The following is a 14,545-nucleotide window of genomic DNA, read 5'->3' as shown; positions in this document are numbered from 1 at the left end:
CTGCAACCCTCATAGGTGCTCAGGGACCTCAGGCCTGTCTCCTGCCCCAAATCCCCCCGATCTGTTTTTCCTTACTTCCTTCTTCCTCCTGCTTTCCCACAGATCTAAGCCAATCTTTGAATGTACATAAGAGAAGGGCTTCCCAGGTGGCACTAATGGTAAAGAATCCACCTGCCGATGCAGGAGACGCAAGTTTATTCCCTGCATCAGGAAGATCCCCTGGAGGAGGAAATGGCACCCAGTGGCAACCCACTCCGGTATTCTTGCCTGGAGAATCCCATGCACAGAGGAGCCTGGAGGGCTCCAGTCCATGGGGTCACAAAGAGTCGCACACGACAGCACACACACGCACAAGTAGAGAGAATTCATTTCCTTGACCTAACGTCCTACCCGATGGTGATAGTAATTAGACTCATTTCCTCCCCCATGACTGACAGGTACCCAAGGCTTCTCTTCAGCCCCTCAGATCCTGAGATTAAAGTGTCTGCTTGCTCAAACAAGCACATTGAGACAAGGTGTGATCTAGCCAGCCCCACGTCACTGTCCTTCCATACTGCCCATGGCCTTGTGACATCAGGGCAAGAGGCCAGAGCTGTACAGACTGTCATCACCCTCCTGACCTCAAGATTTTCCGTGGGACCTGGCAATGTGGAGAACAGCTGGAAGTCAGCACCCACATCTGGCCTTGGGTTGTCCCCGGCCTGTTCTCTGTGCAGAGACAAGAGGCAGGACCCTCATGGGCTATGGGCTCCTTCCTGTCTCATGGTCCAAGCTGAGTCACAGACAGCAGACAGCCAGGAGAGCTAGCATCGGTGCTCCTGCCCAGAGGAGTGGGGACCAGGCTGGTCTGTATTCTGGGCACCCACTGGCTTCTAGGGGAGATTGAGTAAAACAAGGGGTAGAGACCCTGCACTTCCATAAATATATCAGCTCTCTCATTCAGTGAGTATGGAGTGCCACATGGTCCCAGGCACAGTGGTAAGTGCTTAAGTTATAAAGAGATTCTGACCTTGGACAACTCACCATAGTAGTGGAGATCCTTATAACTCTGGGTGATGGTGTTTAGCACAGGGTGCTATGGACTCCAGGGAGAGGCACATACCAGACCAGCTTGGGAGAATCAAGGGAGACTTCCTGGAGGAGGTGGCAGTGTTGAGTCTCAAGGTACCACTGGGATGGATGTGGAGAAGGGCAGTTGACAAGTTTAGAGGCTCAGAAGAGGAAGAGAGACGCAAAACTGACACTCTGCTGATTAGGACCTGAAACACGCTCCTCCAAGGACCCAGGCCAGAGAGATGGTGTGAGGTCTTGTGCTGTGTGACCCTAGTTGAGGAGAGGTTGGGGCACTTTTCCAGCCAGCTCCCCGTTTGACTGCGTGGTCTACCTCGCCGGATCCCTCCTTCCCCAGATTGTGCCCTGTCAGACCTAGAACAGCAGTGTGTGTGTGTGCGTACCTGTGTGAACGCACATACAGCCACGTGCTGCTGTGTGTCCCCAGTGGGTGGGGCAGGTCTGGCGCCTCTACCAAGTAATTCCTACCTGTCTCTGGGGACTGGGCCTATGTCTGCAGATCAGAGTGAATGCTACTGGGCGCAGTTAATGGGAAGAGTGTGGGACCAGGGGCTAACAGTCTGTGCATGCGAGACTTGGGGACAAAGGTCTTATTAGGACCAGGTCCAGGCTGGTGATCTCACTGACACCCTGGGGAGGTGACACCCAGGGACAGATCATGGGACTGGGGCCAGGCTGGCAGTTTCTGTGGTGGCCTGACTTTTCACCAGGGCTCTTACCCCAGCCAGGGAAGGTGTCCCATACCTGAGCATTTCATCTGTGGTGGGCAGAAAGAAGGACAGGCCCAGGGCCTCCAATAACAAATACCGGAGCTGGAAGGAAAGCCTTTCTTGCCCTGACTCTGTTCTGAGCTGAATGGAGAAGAGAGGGCATGCCCCAGCCTTGCTTTTGTGGTCAGAGAGAGGTGTGCCCCGCTTGCTTCGTATAGTGGCTAAGGGGAGTCTCATTGTCTTCCAGAATTCCAAATCAATGTTCCCTCTGTCCTACAGGTGGAAGGTTAGAGGCCTTAACCATTCCATGCCCTCAGCACCTCTCTTTTGCATCTCTCCCTCCCTCCTTGTTGTTCCCTGCAGGCCCCTACCCGAACCCAGCCCCCATGAGGCACCCTCTCCCCAGCTGATCCAGCCTCTGGCCTCCACAGGCGGTTGGCCTGCTCTCCCCTGCCCTTCCCTTTGCCTGATAGTAACCTCTTCCACAGCTGATGTCACCCCGCTTTGCACTGACACAGCAGTTGAGCCGGATACAGCAGGGCTGCATGGGCCAGAGGGCAGCTGTCTGTGTCCCAAGTCAGGCTTCCCTTGGTGCCTCCTCCCCGCAGCCACTCCCTCTGAGCCAGTGTATCCACCTGAGGATTGCGTGTGGACTGAGCCTTCACAGTGCTCCGTGGACTCTTAGTTCTCTTTTGTGCAGGGGTGGTGGTGGGCAGCGGGGAGGCGATGGAGAATGCAGCCAAGGCTCTGAAGCTGCCCCCGGGGAGCTCACAGCTCACAGGAAACAGGACAGAGTCCAGTAGCCAGCTGGGCAGGATAACATCTAATGACAGCAGGGTATAAACGTACCATGTTAAATGGGGAATGGGTTCAGGGGAGGCTCCTACCCGAAGCACCCCCAGAACTGGTTAGAGGAGAGAATGGGCCTGAGACAAACTCATTTAGCAATTTTTTGAGTGTCTATTCCTGTGCACTGGCCTGGGTGCTTTGACAAACTACTAATATTTATTGATATAGTTAGACTATTTTACAAGGCTCAGAAAGCTGTATCAGTCTGGGGCTATTAGGGTAGGGGTAATGTGGGGGGGACATATCAGTTCCCTTTGCCTAGGGGTGGGTAGATACTTCATAGATTTGTCTAGCAAGGAGTTCATTCCAAGCATGGAACAAATGTGCTGAGTGGGGAGTGGAAAGGAGTCTTGCTAGTCCCATTGCCCCCATCCTGGTTCCATCAACCCTGGAACTAAGGTCCGGGCCCCTGGGCAGGTTACAGTCTGGAAGCCCACCCCACCACCACCACCTTCCACATCACCTGGAGGTGTCTTCCTTTCATTTCATTCCCCATCTCCACCTTTCTTCTCCATCTCTCTCTGCCCAAGAGGAAAAAGGGGAAATCCCACACTTGCCCTCAGCTTCCTCTTTGTCATCTAGGTGTAAATGATGCAATTGGGGTAGACTGCCAGGCCATTCTCTGCTGCTCCCATGCCTGGGGTTGCCTGGATTCCCTTTTAAACTCCCAAGTTACTTCCTCCCATTTCCATAAGGCACTCTGCGTTTGCAATGTGACCTGGCCCAGACATGTTCTTGTAGAATCCTTGCTTTCCCCATGTGCTTCTTTGAAGCAGCACCCCAGAGAGCCAACTGTATTCAGCCCATTCCTGCCAAGCCTGTCTTTCAGCTGAGGACCAGCCAGGGGAGAGAAGGGCAAAGCCCAGAGGTCCGACGGGCACAGTAAACCCTCGGCACTCAGGGCAGCCCTCGAAGGCGACTGACGTGGTAAGTCCCTGTCACGCTGGGCACCCACAAGTCTTCTTCCCTAACACCCTTCTCCCCAAACTTCTGCTTTCTGTGGGCAAATGCCAACTTCTTCCTGGCCCCCAAGAGCTACCTGGCCCTCTGGACCACTTGGCAAAGCTATGGCTGCCCTGTTATGTACTTGGCCTTGGCAGAGGCCAGAACATACTGACAACTCTGGTGCCAGGGGAGGGTCATCTGAGACAGCAGGACCCCGAGAAAGGGATGGGCCCTGGTGCTGGTCAACCTGTCTCCTGCTGGGCCAGACTGGCACCTGGGCCTGTGGGTCAGGGCTGAAGCCAATACCCAGTTAATCCCATTACCTCCTTCAGTTTTCAAGAGCTTATAAGCAAGAAGGTGCCAAAGGCAGGGGCCTCGAAAAGGTAGGGCTTTCTTGGGAGGGTATAGTACTTGGATTCATCCAGGAAAGTGGAGAATTGGATGCAGCATGCAGCACGTGGGAGGAGATGGTCACTGGGGGAGGGGTTGGAGAGTGGGGCGTGAAGTCAGCACAAGAGGTGTGAAGTGGGGATTGAACTGCCCCCCTCAGAGGTGGGGAACACAGATGGCCCTTGGTGGAGACTACTGGGGGCTGTTGTTCAGTCTCTAAGTTGCGACAATTTGCGACCCCATGGATTGCAACACACCAGGTTTCCCTGTCTTTCACTATCTCCTGGAGTTTGCTTAAACTCATATCCATTGAGTCGGTGATGCCATCCAACCATCTCATCCTCTGTCGTCCCCTTCTCCTCCTGCCTTCAATCTTTCCCAGCATCAGGGTCTTTTCCCATAAGTCAGCTCTTTGCATCAGGTGGCCAAAATATTGGAGCTTCACCTTCAACATCAGTCTTTCTAATGAATATTCAGGGTTGATTTCCTTTAGGATTGACTGGTTTGGTCTCCTAGCTGTCCATGAGACTCTCAAGAGTCTTCTCAAGCACCACAATTGGATAGCATCAGTTCTTCGGTACTCAGCCTTCTTTATGGTTCAACTCTCACATCCATACATGACTAATGGAAAAACCATAGCTTTGACTAGACTGACTTTGGTGACAAAGTGGTATCTCTGCTTTTTAATATGCTGTCTAGGTTGGTCATAGTTTTCCTTCCAAGGAGTAAGCATCTTTTAATTTCATGGCTGCAATCACCATCTGCAGTGATTTTGGAGCCCAAGAAAATAAAATCTGCCACTGTTTCCACTTTTTCCCCTTCTATTTGCCATGAAGTGATGGGACTGGATGCCATGATCTTAGTTTTTTGAATGTTGAGTTTTAAGTCAGTTTTTTCACTCACCTCTTTTTACCTTCATCAAGAGGCTCTTTACTTCCTCTTGGCTTTCTGCTGTTAGAGTGGTATCATCTGCATATCTGAGATTGTTAATATTTCTCCTGGCAATCTTAATTCCGGTTTGGGATTCATCCAGCCCGCATTTTGCATGTTGAATTCTGCATAGAATTTAAATAAGCAGGGTGACAATATACAACCTTGGTGTTCTACTTTGCCAACGTGGAACCAGTCTGTTGTTCAATGTCAGGTTCTAATTGTTGCTTCTTGACCTGCATACAGGTTTCTTAGGAGACAGGTAAGGTGGTCTGGTATTCCCATTTCTTTAAGAATTTTCTACAGTTTGTTGTGATCCATACAGTCGAAGACTTTCATGTAGTCAATGAAGAAGATGTTTTTCTGGAATTCTCTTGCTTTTTTAATGATCCAATGAATGTTGGCAATTTGATCTCAGGTTTGTTTCTCTGCCTTTTATAAATCCAGCTTGTACATCTGGAAGTTCTCAGTTCACATACTGTTGAAACCTCGCTTGAAGGATTTTAAACATTACCTTGGTAGCATGTGAAATGAGTGCAGGTGTCCTATAGTTTGAACATTCTTTGGCATTGCCTCTCTTTGGAATTGGAATGAAAACTGATCTTTTCCAGTTCTGTGGCCACTGCTGAGTTTTCCAAGTTTCCTGGCATATTAAGTGCAGCACTTTAACAGCATCATCTTTTAGGATTTGACATAGCTCAGCTGGAATTCCATCACCTCCACTAGCTTTGTTTGTAGTAATGCTTCCTAAGGCCCACTTGACTTCACACTCCAGGATATCTGGCTCTAGGTGAATGACGACACCATCATGGTTATCTGGATCATTAATATTTTTTTTGTATAGTTCTTCTGTGTATTCTTGCCACCTCTTCTTAATTTCTTCTGCTTCTGTTCTCTTCTTGCCATTTCTGTCCTTTATTATGTCCATCTTTGCATGAAATGTTCCCTTGGCATCTCGAATTTTCTTGAAGAGATCTCCAGTTTTTCCTATTCTATTGTTTTACTATATTTCTTTGCATCGTTCACTTAAGGCTTTTTTATTTCTCCCTGATATTCTCTGGAACTCTGCATTCAGTTGGATATATCTTTCCCTTTCTCCTTTGCCTTTCGCGTCTCTTCTTTTCTCAGCTATTTGTAAGGCCTCCTCAGACAACCATTTTGCCTTCTTGCATTTTTTTCCCTTGGGGGTAGTTTTGGTCACCCCCTCCTGTACAATGTTATGAACCTCTGCCCATAGTTCTTCAGGGAGTCTGTCTACCAGATCTAATCCCCTTGAATCTATTCATCACCTCCACTCTATAATCATGAGGGATTTGATTTAGGTCATACCTGAATGATGTAGTGTTTTACCCTACTTTCTTCAATTTAAGCCTGAATTTTGCAATAAGGAGCTCATTACCTAAGCCACAGTCAGCTCCAGGTCTTGTTTTTGCTGACTGTATAGAGTTTATCCATCTTTGGCTGCAAAGAATATATTCAGTCGGATTTCAGTATTGACCATCTGACAATGTCCATGTGTAGAGTCATCTCTTGTGTTGTTGGAAGAGAGTGTTTGCTATAACCAGTGTGTTCTCTTGGCAGAATTCTCTTAGCCTTGGCCTGCTTCATTTTGTACCTGAGGGCCGAGGCTGTTCCTTTTCCAAAAGAAGGTGTGGAGGCCATGAAAACAGGCCTTACAGATTTCCATCTACTGGTGGGATAATTGACCAAGAGCCTCCACCTGGGGCACTTATAGGTGAGCAGCCCAGCCAATAATCGAGCTTAGCAGGGATACTAAGGCAGGCTTCTTCCTGGAAGACACAGAATTCTCCCGGTGGTTTGTTTGGGCTCCCTGAAGGTCTTGGCCAACGTTTCTGAGACTAACTATACTGCAGGAGGCTCCACACCAACTTTCCTACTCTCTCTTCTTCATTTGGGGTCAGACTGACATTCTAGTCTGACAACTCTCCTAGCATTTCTAGGCGCACTCCCTACTTTCACTTGCAAGCGTTTCCCACACTAAAACCCCTCACAAGCTTTATTCTTGGCTTCTGCTTCTCAGAGGACACAGATTAACACAAAAAGCTACCATGCCTCCAGAATGATAAATCCCCGTGGGTTAGGACTTGTTAGCAGAGTTACCAAGCAGAAAAGAATAAGTAACAGGAAGGAGCAGGAGAGAAACAGTCCCTAGGTTGGAGACTCTCTGAGTACACAGCCTTTCAAACTGGGCAAGGGTACTGCTACCACCTGGTGGACATTTTAGGCAAAGCACCATTGTGCCTTCCCACTCTGCTCTGTGATTCTGCTCAAGAAGGTGGGAGTGAAGAATCTATTCTGGGCCTTGGGATCCCCTCTCCCTCATTTCGGAGAAGGCAAAGGCACCCCATTCCAGTACTCTTGACTGGAAAATCCCATGGATGGAGGAGCCTGGTAGGCTGCAGTCCATGGGGTCTCTAAAAGTTGGACACAAGTGAGCGACTTCACTTTCACTTTTCACTTTCATGCATTGGAGAAGGAAATGGCAACCCACTCCCGTGTTCTTGCCTGGAGAATCCCAGGGACGAGGGAGCCTGGTGGGCTGCTGTCTATGGGGTCGCACAGAGTTGGACACGACTGAAGCGACTTAGCAGCAGCAGCAGCTCCCTCATTTACAGCATAAATTATAAGAATTGAATTCCAGATTCAAATGTTTATCCTTTAAAGTCAGCACCACGGTTGGACATCTGTATAGATACTACAAATCACTAGCTTGTATACTTAAATGGGTAAACTGTATGATCTGTGAATTATATCTCAATAAAGCTGTTTTTAAAATTCAGCACCAGAAGAGGCGTTGGAATGAACTGAAACTTCTATTTTATTTAAAATAATTTTTATTTTTAAAAGGAAAAAATAGAAGAATTTTAATTTTAATTTGGAGGATAGTTGATTTACAATGTTGGGTTTGTTTCAGATATTATGAACTGAAGCTTTTAGAACATGAAGATGAGTATGGTTGGTTTTGGTTTCTTGCTGCTGCTGCTAAGTCACTTAGTCGTTGTCCATGGCAACCCCATAGACGGCAGCCCACCAGGCTCCGCCATCCCTGGGATTCTCCAGGCACAAACACTGGAGTGGGTTGCCATTTCCTTCGGTTTCTTGGGACATCCCCAAGCAGATGTGCAAGAAGCTCACCCAGCAGGCACTCAAATACTTAGTAAATTTACATGTGCAGTTAAATGGAGCCACTTCATTCATTGCCTTGCCACCCACTCTTTAACCTTTACACCCCTGCTCCTCCAAATCAGGCATCTCTAGCCTCCTCACTTTTCAAGGTCTCCTGAGAGATTCTAGTCTAAACATCCAGAAGCTTTTATCGGAATTCTTGACCTTTTAACACCATTTGATACCATCCATCAGCGCCCACTTCTTCAAACACTCCTCCTCTGACTTTCGTGTCTTGAAAATCTCTGGTCCTCCTCCTGTCTCTAATGACTCTTTCTCCCTTTTGGCTCCTCTTCCATCCTCCAACTCAAGTTCTTTTCTTTCTATATTCAGTCTAATCCTTTGGCAATCTTAACTGTTCCTGTGGCTCCAATAAACTTCTAGGCACACAATCCCCATATTACTGTCCGTAGTCTTTATTGCCCTCTTAAACTTCAGCCCAAATTGTTCAACAGCCTCTCATATTTCATCATCTTAACACTAGGCTCAAATATGCTTAAAGCCAAATTCATCACCTTCCTACTGAAACTCACTCCTCTTTTGCTCCATCTCCCTACCCACCTTGTAATAACATCACCAGTCTTCCAGTTGTCCGGGTTTGAGACCTTAGATCTGCCTCTGATTTCTCTCCCTTGTACCTCACATTCCTTCAGGTGCATTGTAATCCCAGCAGATGCCACCTAAGAGACTTCTCATATATCTTTCCTTTCCTTTCTAATCTTACTTCACCGAATAAAATTCATACTTTCATTATCTGTCCCTGAGCTAACACAGTAATTTTCCAACTGATTTGCTTGCTTCCAGTCTCTCCTCAAACCAACCTATCCTGTTGTCAGACTGTTTTCCATAAAATATAGCTTTAATGTAGTTACTCTGTTCAGATGCTTTGTTTGTCTTTCTGTTGCCTAATAAATAAAATGGCTGGTATATGAGGCCTTCCATATTTTCTCCCAGCCCTCTTTCCAGGCTCCCTTTCTATACTCCAGCCAAAGTGGGCTTGTTCTTCCAAAAGAGACTTACTTTCAACTTCCTACCTGCCTGGCTTCGTACACACTGCTGCCCCTGCAGGGTGACATGCAGGAAGTCATTACCACTGTCGTCAGACCCCATTTGGAAGCCTGACGCCACCGTTAAGTTCTCTCTCTGATCCTCGGTTTTCTTCCACCTGTAAAATAGAGATAATGAAAAGCTAATTGTATGAGAGTTAACTGAGATCATATTAATACACAGTAAAGTATCTGACATTGTGGTTCAGTGGTAACTAGAAGGACTGATGCTGAAGCTGAAGCTCCAATACTTTGGCCACCTCATACGAAGAGTTGACTCATTGGAAAAGACTTTGATGCTGGGAGGGACTGGGGGCAGGAGGAGAAGGGGACGACAGAGGATGAGATGGCTGGATGGCATCACTGACTCAATGGACGTGAGTCTGAGTGAACTCCGGGAGCTGGAGATGGACATGGAGGCCTGGAGTGCTGCAATTCATGAGGTCGCAGAGAGTCGGACATGACTGAGCGTCTGAACTGAACTGAACTGAACTGATACCTTATTGTGCTGTGCTCAGTCGCTTCAGTCGTGTCCGATTCTTTGCGACCCTATGGACTGTAGCCTGCCAGGCTTCTCTGTCCATGAGATTTCCCTGGCAAGGAAAATTATTATTTTTTCCGAGTACGAAAGTACTCATAATCATTGTAGAAAAAATTAGCAAAACAATAAGCATCTATAATCACACCATCCAGAGCTGCCATTACTAAATATTTTTATTTTTCAATATTAGTCCTTTTTTTTTGATGCATATATCTAAGTATATACAGAGAAAATTTGAATTCTGTACATGTATATGCCAGAAGTTTTAACATAACATACATGAGCTTTTTCTTACAACATTAAATGTTATTCAAAAATATTGCTAATTTCTGCACAACAATCCATAATGTGAATGTGTCTTAATTTATTTGATCTTTTTTCTATTGTTGGATATTTGGGCTTCCTCTTTTCCAGCTTTTTAAAAAATTAATAACTGTTATCAATCACGCTGATAGAGATACCAAGGTAGATTTCTCGATTTGAGATAACAGGGCCAGTGGAACAAAAGAAAAGAAAGTTCTTGGTTCTAAATTCCTGTTCAGGAAGTTTTTTAAAAAAAATTTTGAAAAACGATTGACCTTTATTGAGGTGTGATTGCCATACAAAAAGCTGTATTTATTTAATGTGTACCACTTACTGAGTTTGGCAATAAGTATACAGCTTTATAACCATCACCTCAGGAAATTTTAACCAATTTGTAGTTTCACCAGTTACTCTAGCTCTTTTATTCATTTGTCTCTTTTTCAGCTTTTGAAGAGATAACCAATTTCAGGAGTGAAAAAGTGGTTGGATTCCCTGTTTTTGGAAAGAAGCTAAGGCATGAGTAATTCAAGCTTAGCTCAGCTCCCATTCCAGTGACCATGAGGGACAAAGATGACTGTAAGTTGTAATATTTCTTGCAGTGTTGTAACTTTCTTCTCGTTTGGTCTTTTAACTTGGTCTGTTTCCTTATGCGTACTATCAGTAAAACATGTCTGCCTCTCAGAAACTGTAGTGCGCTGCAGGGACAAGAAGCGGGCAGAGAGATAGGAATCATCATTCCATTCCTCACTGACCTCAGAACGTTGGATCTCCTGCTGCAGAGCCACAAAGCACCTGTTGCTTCTCCCTTGCAGTACTTTTTATGATGATAAACCATCAATTATCTGTATATTTGTTTGATGTTTATCTTCCTCACCAGAGTCTAAATTTCATGGGGCAGGTGGCCCTAAGGATTGCCTTTGCTATTTCAGTAAACATCTGTGGAGTGAATTATGATTAGAATGAGAACTCAGGATGGAAAAAGATGTGGCTTCTCTAATGGGGCTCTCAGAGGGAGGGACAAGGAGGTATGGTGAATGTCTGCCCTGAGAGCCTGAGGTGATGCTGGAAGAGTGAACCCCGAGGGACCTGCCCTGGGGCTCCAGTCTCGCCTCTTCCCAGGCTTGGGATAGTCAGTCAAAGTGCCTCATGTGAAATGTGGTGAGTGGCTCTCAGGAGAAGAACCACATTCTCTCACGTCCTCTTCCCCGAGCCTCTCTATCCTCCATCTCCTTGCCCTCTCATGCCTTTCTTTCTCCTCTCCTCCTCTCTCTTTCTAGCCTGATGTCTCCTACTCAGGTGGAGCTCTTTCCTTCCCTAAGCCACCCCCTCCAGCAGGTGGCCTGGTTAACAGTCCACTAACGCACCAGCTGAAGAACCCTGCCTGCCACAGCAGGAGCTCTGCCTAGAAAGGAAGCTGCTAATGGATTATGTCAGGACATGTGAGCTCAGATCCATTTTCTAGGGCTTAGTCAAGTGACAACCTCTTTATTTTTTGGCTGAACTGCGTGGCATGCAGGGTCTTAACCACTGGTCCACCAGGGAAGCCCTAACTCTCTTGTTTTTGGAGATAGTGTCATCTGTCTCTTACCACCTAGGTGTGTCATCTGTCTCTTACCACCTAGGTGTGTCATCTGTCTCTTACCACCTAGGTTTGTCATCTGTCTCTTACCACCTAGGTTTGATTGCTTTCCTCCATCTGTCTAAACCTCTGTAGAAGGTATGGGCAGATGGACAACAATGTCCAGGGGGATCCTTTAGAAATGGGAGGGAAGCTGAGGGTCTCATTCATAAGGATTCCTTTTAGAGAGATGGAAGATGCAAAATGTATTCCAGAAGGACTCTGAAATCAGGGAGGTAAAAGGAAAGGATGAAAAGGCTAACGTGGGTCCTTTTAATGAAGAGGTGGGTCACGTCCAGCCTCTCTGTGAGGTGTCTGATGAAATAAGACAGAGGCTATTTTCTTGCTGTCTGGGCTGGGACAGCTGCTACGGGACTTCATATACCTGGACCTTCCAACTGAACTGACTTGTTCACGTTAATGTATTATGGAGAAGCTGGGGCTCGTGGAGGCCCCCTGGTGTAGTGCTGTGGTGTTTGTTACATGGAAAAGGCAGAGGAGGAGTCCCTTTGGCTCAGCTCACTCAGCTTACTTTGCTTGATCCACCATGTATGTTTGTTGTTGAAACCTTGGGCTACTCAAATGTCAGTATTTTTACCAGGCAGATGACTGTGGTGGTGTATCAGTGAAGGTTAAGCTCTTATACCAGACTTCTTTCTTATAGATAAGTGATTTCCAGCGTCTTCCATTGAGAATCATTGCCATAGTGAGCCACTGTTACTTATAAAAGGTTTCTTACTGTTTATGTCTATTGGGGTGAAAAAGGTTGAGTCACTATGTCGAGTACAGAAGGTGGTTTGCAGCTTGCTTCTCCCTGTAGAAACTGGACTGTGGATCACCCTAGAATTCCTTTTTCTAAAGTATGGAAAGTGTTCTATCTCAGAGGAACTTCCAAGGAAAACTTGTAAGGAGATGGACCACAAGATTCCATCTTGTAGACTTTGATGCCTCTGAACTCTTTGTCAAGGCCTATCAGATCCCGGAAGCCCTGGAGAAGCTGGCTGGGATGGGGAGGCTGTGAAAAGGGGTGCGCTGGTGGCAGGCATGGGTAACCCTCTTCCTGCTGACTGCATGAGGAGAACGTGTGACCAAAACTTTTGTCTCACTGAAGCAACGGGACCAAGTCTCCAAGTGGCTAAGAGGCTTCATGACGAAGAGGTACTTTTGGTTGGAATGAGTAACAAGGCTTGTCATGTGGTTATAAAACTCTTCTAAGAGGTGCTTTCATTTAAAGACTACTTGTATAATACTTTTGAGGTGAAATGCTAGCATTCCATTCTGTTGGTGTCAGCTGAAGTGGAATGGGTGTGGACACAGAGAGTTCTTGGACCCCACTTGTCCTTCAGGGGGCAATGACAACAGAGTCCTGGCTGAAGGTGTCTATCTTAACCACGAACTGCTGTGTCTGAACTGCACTAGGGTGGATGTAATGCCAGGATTATTAAATTCGTTGTGTGCTTTATAGTGCACAGATTATAAAGACTTCTATTTCAGTTCTAAAATAATCCTTAAGTTTAGCAGGACAGGCCTTATTATCAACACTTTGCAGATAGGTAAACAGAGCCTCAGAGGGACTCTTATTGTTGCCCAGAACCATCTGATCAGTGTGTTTTTCAGCCAAGAGTTAAACCCGGGAGTTTTGGTTTCAAGGTCAAGCCCCTTGGGTTTTGCTGAGCCGATAAGAGGCAGTCTGAGCCACAGGACTCCCCTGAAATCAGTTGTTTTTTTTTAACAGAGCAAAGTCAAGTGCCAGTAGGAGCTGGAGGGCATGGAGAACTGCTGGTCATGAAATCATCAGGAGATCCCACTTTATTACCACATTTGCAACTTCTTGAGTAAGATTTAACATCCTAAGAATGCAGAATGGCTTTTGAGAAAATTTCTCAAGCTCTGTTGCATAATCTGTGCCCACTGTGGGCCTTATAGATTATACTCCATGGGGAGTGCTCAGGACTGAGCAGGGAAACACGTTGGCCAGGTAGGTGACCAAGACAGGTCCCATATCCCTGGCCTTAAGCTCCCTGGGGCCTGGGACCTGTCATGTGATGAACCTCCTTGAGTCCATCCAAACCCCTGCTGATCATAAGCCTCCTTTAGGATATAAAATCACCCAAAGGAATCAGAAACCATCTCCATTTCCTCTCCCCACTTCTTTGGACTCTAGCTTCCTGTCCATCGCCTCTGTCCCAGAGCTCAGTTTTGCAGGCCAAGGGTCCTTTTGCAATTGTTTGAAAAGCCTGTGGGTGAGAGGTAGAAACTCCTGTTGCTTCGCTGTCAGATGGTTTCAGAGCAGATGGGCAGTACAGGCCCGAGTCCTGATCTTTTGTCTTCCCAAAGAAAACCATCACCTTGGAATGTGTCTCATTAACCAGTAAAATGCAAAGAGGGGAACTGTTCTGTCTGTGAGAGCTCACAGAGTTGCTACAGCCCAGTCAGCTACAGCTCAGATGGAGAGTTCATTCCCTTCATAGTGTCCCGGGCTGGGGTGGGAGAGCCATGCAGCAGGCCCTGGGGGTAGGACAGCTGCTGTCTCAGATGCTGAAGTACGCTCATGAGGAGCTGAGCCCAGCCCTGGGTTGTCTGGACTCAGGATCTCTTTGTGGGGATACCTAAGACTGCTCACTTCCACCAGGCTGATGTTTTACTGAGCACAAAGGTGGGTGGGCTTCAGGCCAGAACAGCAGTAGAATAGCCCAGAGAGGGAGTCAAGAGCAGGAGAGAGGGCAGCCCCCACTCCAGCCAGCAAGGAGGAGGTAAGCATCTGCACCTGTAGGGTGCACCCTGCTCTGAGCCACAGCGCATGCCTGTAGGCAAGCGGGGGCCCTTGCTCAGGGCTGGAGCGAGGCACAGGCAAGGATCTCTGGGGGTCCTTGCCAGGGTTTTGATTCAGAAACCTAAGATTAGGGGGAAAAAGCCAATCAGCCTTGCTATTGCTCCTGCTGCATTTTGTGCTCCT

At 47.0% G+C, this 14,545-nt stretch overlaps 1 protein-coding gene across 10 annotated transcripts in view; it reads left to right on the top strand.

The window, feature by feature from the left end:
* PKD2L1 (polycystin 2 like 1, transient receptor potential cation channel) overlaps positions 1-14,545 on the top strand; it is a 76,644-nt gene that overhangs the window by 6,815 nt on the left and 55,284 nt on the right. For 7 of the 10 annotated variants that reach the window (XM_015460714.3, XM_059882016.1, XM_059882014.1 and 4 more), the window contains one exon: positions 10,416-10,547. The gene's annotated coding sequence lies outside the window, so the exon portion shown is untranslated. Of the gene's footprint in view, positions 1-2,857; positions 3,558-10,415; positions 10,548-13,324; positions 13,425-14,545 lie in introns of those variants that run through there. The other 3 variants (XM_059882012.1, XM_059882017.1, XM_024985949.2) reach the window with 3 other exon arrangements.

This window comes from Bos taurus, chromosome 26 (genome assembly GCF_002263795.3).
Source record: "Bos taurus isolate L1 Dominette 01449 registration number 42190680 breed Hereford chromosome 26, ARS-UCD2.0, whole genome shotgun sequence".
In the NCBI taxonomy this organism is placed as follows: domain Eukaryota; kingdom Metazoa; phylum Chordata; class Mammalia; order Artiodactyla; family Bovidae; genus Bos; species Bos taurus.
This window is presented reverse-complemented; position numbering and strand designations above follow the sequence as displayed.